A 5,416-nucleotide genomic window follows, 5' to 3' on the forward strand; every position below is an offset into this window, starting at 1 on the left:
GTCATCTTAAATCTCAAATCTCCCCTCCCTTTGGATCTTGGATTTCTGGTCTGTTGGTGATCCAACCTCAAACCATTCTGACTGTTATGGGTTGAATTGTGTCTCAATGTTGCCCCCTCCCAAAGTTAGATTGGAATCTTACCTCCCAGTACCTCAGACAATGACTTTACTTGGAAAGAAAGTCTTTAGAGACGTAATCAAGTCAAAATGACTGGGGTTGAATATGACTAGGGTTCCTGTAAAAAGGGGAAACTGGGACACAGAGGTGTCTAAAGGTGACACCACCTTTAGTCCAGAAGCTGTAGAAGGAAGTGGGAAGATGCCAAGAGATACAAGGAGAAGATACAGGGAGAAGATGCCATGAGCCAAGGAGAAGACTGGAACACCCATACCATGAGGCTGTGACCCTTCACTTTGTGGATCCTCAAACATGAGAGGAAGGATGATGTTGCTGATAGGAATCAACTATCCAAGGCCCAGACACCTATCAGGTGTATGTTTTAAAATAGTTTTATAGTGTAGCTAAGACAACACTCACCCATACATATGACAGTAATGATAGGCTTCTTATGAATTATTAATATGAAAACTCAGAAGCCTTATTAAACACCCAGAACAAACAAATAGCGTGCACCTGCTTCTGTAATCCTTACATAAGTGAGGGAAGAGCTGTGATTTAGACTGTTTTGTGGTTTCTTTGGCCTCTGTCTGCCCCAAAGAAAACAAATACACACACAGCTGTTATAGCACTTGCTTTCTGCTCCAGAAAAGGGTAAATGTGGAATAGAAATCTTGAGTGCCTGCAGACATTGCCTAATAACTAAAAAGTGACAAAAACAGCAGGTCTCTCCTGGTTCCCAGTAAGGAGGCAGTAATTCATTATAAAAGAATCTCTGCACCTGCAGTGATGGCTGTTTCATGTTCATTTGTGCAGCAGAAGCTATCCTTGCATAACTGTGTGAGCTTGATGCTGAGGAAATAACATCACTACTGTGGGCCTGGAGCATAGCACAATGATGATCCCAAAACTAAAAGAAAAAGGTGTGCCAAGAGTGTCTACAGTTCAGTGGTAGTGGGCAGAGATTAAATAAGTACAGCTTTTAAAAAAATAAATATAAGCCAAAGATTTGGGAATTCCAGACTATGCCCAATTTAAAAACTTTCAAAGGATCATACAACTACGATATGGTATGGTACTTGCCTGAGGTTGGTGATGTCAATAAATTAACCTTTATTTTGACTGTTCTTTCTAATTGTCATTTTTGGTGATATTGGCCAAAGACCATGGATGTTATTTTAACAAATCCCATTGATTTGGAGAGATGAAATGTCCTCTAAAGATTCCTTTGGAAAGCTCTTGTGTTTTTTTCCTACTATAAACTAAATAATCTTGCAGTCATTTTTAATAAGAATCATTTCACATAAAATGAAAGTGTGAATCACAAGTTCTACAAAGCATTTCAGAGAAACTAATTTATGCATTCATCCATTCAGTTCCAATCAATTTCCAAGGGCCAACTACATGTTGTGCTAAACACTGGGAAAATAGAAGTGAGTAAGAGCCAACCCCCACTCAATAGAAATGTACATTCTAGTAGGGCAATTGACATGTGAGCTACTAAAAGCAATCAAATAACAGATTCTGATAAGAGTGTGAACTCTGACTCAGCAGGGCACAAAGATATGTGCAGTCAACTCTACCAGGCTTTCTAAAATAAGTAAACTTGAACTGAGTCATGAAATAGCATATTCACCACATTTCCAGAGAAGAACATGAATGCTTCAGAGAGAGGAAGCCAAACATGTGAAGGTAGAGAGTGAAATAGCTTGGTACATTCAGAAAGCTCAAGCTAGTACCATTTGGAATAAGGGTTCATTCATATATTAATTTATTAAACAAACTCCTTAGAATAGTGAATGAGGTATGCTCAGTGCATACCTGCCCAAAGACTACTTTATAGTGATGGAGACAGATTTTCAAAGTACTGGGTAAACCAATATATAAAATAATTACTAATTATAAGTGCTTATAAAGAAAAAGAGTGAGGGCTAGATGGAGAGTAGAGAAAAGGAGATGAAGAACAGAAATATTTTTAAATTTCAGGAAGTGCTCTTGTGAGAGGTGACTTTGAAACTGATACCTGAAGAATGAGCAAAAGCTAATCTTAAGCAAAGTAGATGCTATCACCATTTTAGGCAAGTAAATGGCATAGGTCCTGATATGTGAAGCAGAAGGTGGAAGGTAAGGTTAATCTAGTTCATGAAACGAAGTGCATGCTATCACTTTACTAAGGTGTTTATCCTCTCTCGTAGGCAATAAAGAACCACTGATAATATTAAAAAGGGCAAATATGATCATATTTGCAATTTAGGAAATCCACTTTCTTGGCAGAATAGAGAGGTATTGGTCACAAAATAACCAGTTTGGAAATTGCTGCAGGGGTCCAGGGAGTAGAGAAAAATGGAGGCAAGTGATATTAAGGCAAGAAAGGAAAACTGACACTACTTAGTTTCCTATTGCTATAGAATTATTTCTTTTTATTTACTTTATTTGACTTTTATTTATAGTTTATAATACAAGAAATATATGTAATTTTGAAGAAATAAACAACAACCAAACAAAAAAATAAGACAATTAAAATTGCTAAAAGATACCAAAATATAAAGATGGTGATTCAATATTTTGTGTGCTTTCTTCTGGTCTCATTTTTATGCAAGAAAATATATAGTTTATAAATATTTTTGCCTAATTTTTTTCTAAAACTACTACATGATGGAGAGAGGCTTGGGAAGATAGCAGAGTGGGAGGGCCCTAACCTCATTTCTTCCCATGATGTGAATTAGATACCACTCACATCTGAATAGATAAACCAGAGAGTGATCTGAAGACTGGAAGAACAAATGCCACAACTAAATGTAGAGAAGAAGTTGCATCAAAGAGTTTAAGAAAGACAGAAGTGGTAGTTGGGAGTTACCTGCAAGAGGAAGGGAGCCACAAGTGTGGAGGGAGGGAAGCACCAGGGAGCCCAAATGCAGAGAATGAATCCCTATAACATTTCGCCTTGGAAACCAGAGGGGTTGAATTTTGTGAGTTTGTATATCCAGTGGGACTTGGAGCCCGGAGCTTCTATAAGTCAGCTGACCTAGCCCTGGGTGAGCCAGGAGGGTGATAACTGGGTCCTGCCCATAAAGAGGCAACAGTTTGAGGAGAAGCAACATGGAAGCCACAGTTTGCATAATATGAGAAAGATCTGTTTATACTGATTTTGGACTGACTTAGGGAACTTCTCCAGGAACAAAGGAGCTGGCACGTGTCAGTTTCTCCCCCCACTCCCAACATAAACACAGAGCTGTCTGTGGGAGGTCATGTTACATAAACACTAGTAACCTGCTAACAGTGCACCCCATTTGTGAGTTCTCCCGAGGACTTGCCCACTTCAAGCTTATTTGCCTTGGCCCTGGGCTCAACACAAATTTTGTTAATGTTGTATATGCCCTGCCAAGCTGCTGCCTCTACATCATGCCTGTGGTGGCCACCTTCCTTCAGGGAATCCAGCCTAGAACTAGTGGCTAAGTGCAAATTTTGCTAGCTCACTACATGCACTTTGCTCAGCCACTGGGTGTACAGACAGATACTGCACATATCCCAGCACCAGTGGCCCTGACTGCCAACATTGCTGCTGCATACTGAGCCCCTGGAAACCACCAGCCTGTGAGGTATCTGACCTAGGACTAGGGGCTCAGTACAGTTTTTGTTACACTGCTACCCTGCCCCTGGGCCCTTCTGGTGTCACTCCACACCTCCCAACCCCCCCTCCCCGAGCCAGTCTGCCTGGGCTTCACAACACAGAAAGCAAGCACATCCCACAATAGGCAGATGTCTGGACTGAAAGGAAAAGTGACTCAGAGTGGACATGAGTAACACACATATGAGACACCCCTGACGTGCCAGGTTCTGATGAACAGGGAACACTGCACTGCAGGGCACTACAGGGACTCTTCTTTATGAAACCACTACTTTCAAGAGCAAAAGACATAGCTGAATTTCCTAACACAGAGAAATAGATACAGAGAAGTAGACAAAATGAGGAGATGGACAAATATGTTCCAAATGAAAGAACAGGACAAAATCAAACCAGGAGATCTAAGCAAAACAGAAATAAGTAATATGTCTGACACAGAATTTAAAGTAATGATCATAAAGATACTCACTGGACTTCATAAAAGGGTGGAGGACTTCACTGATATCCTTGACAAAGTGATAAAAAAATCATATAAGAGATGAAGAACTCAATAAATGAAATTAAAGGTACAATAGGTGGAATACATTGTGAGCTACAAGAAGCAAAGGAACATATCAGTGACCTGGAAGTTGGAGTAGTGGAAAGCAAGCTGAACAGATGAGAGACAAAGAAATATTGCATAATGATGATAGACACAGAGAACTCAGTGACTCTATGAATGGTAATAACATTTGTGTTATATAGATCCTGAAAGATGAAGAAAGAGAAAGGGAGGAAAAATGTATTTGAAGGAATACTAGCTGAAAACTTGCCAAATCTAGGGAGAGAAACAGATCTAGATTCAGGAGGCACAACGATCTACAAACAAATACAACCCAAGAAGGTCCACACCAAGACATAGAGTAATTAAATGGGAAAAAATTAGTGATAAAGGATTTGGAAGGTTATAAGAGAAAAGAAGATAGTTACATAAAAGGGAAACTCCATAAGGCTATCAGCTGATTTTTCAGCAGAAACTTTGTAGACCAGAGGAGAGTGGTATGATGTATTCTAAGTACAGAAAGGAAAATATCAGCAACCAAGAATATTTTATCCAGCAAGGCTATCATTCAGACTATAAGGAAAGATAAAGAGTTTTCCAGACAAAACAAAAGAATTAATGACAACTAAACCAACCCTACAAGAAATGTTAAGGGGGAGTTTGTGAGTAGAAAACAAACCATAAGTAAGAGAAAAATAGGAAGCACAAAAGTAATAATAGGGGTGCCTGGATGGATCAGTCAGCTAAGTAAGCATCTGCCTTTGGCTCAGGTTATGACACCCGGGTCCTGAGATAAGCCCTGCCTGTGGCTTCCTGCTCAGCAGAGTCTGCTTGTCCCTCCCCCCACCCCATTATCTTTCTCTCTGAATCTCAATCTCAAATGAATGAAAAATAAAATATTTTCAAAAGTAACAATACAATAAGTATATCTGTAAAAACATATCAAGAGAAGCATAAAATAAAAGAATATAAAATATGATACCTGAATATCTGAAATGTGGAGGGTAGAAGAGTAAAGAATGAGTTCAAAATTAAGCCACCATCAGCTTACTATAGACTGCTAAATGCAGTTATATGCATCATATACTTTTGATGTTATATACAAACTAAATGATAACCACAAATCAAAAAT

This window comes from Canis lupus, chromosome 6, assembly GCF_048164855.1.
Source record: "Canis lupus baileyi chromosome 6, mCanLup2.hap1, whole genome shotgun sequence".
In the NCBI taxonomy this organism is placed as follows: Eukaryota; Metazoa; Chordata; class Mammalia; order Carnivora; family Canidae; genus Canis; species Canis lupus.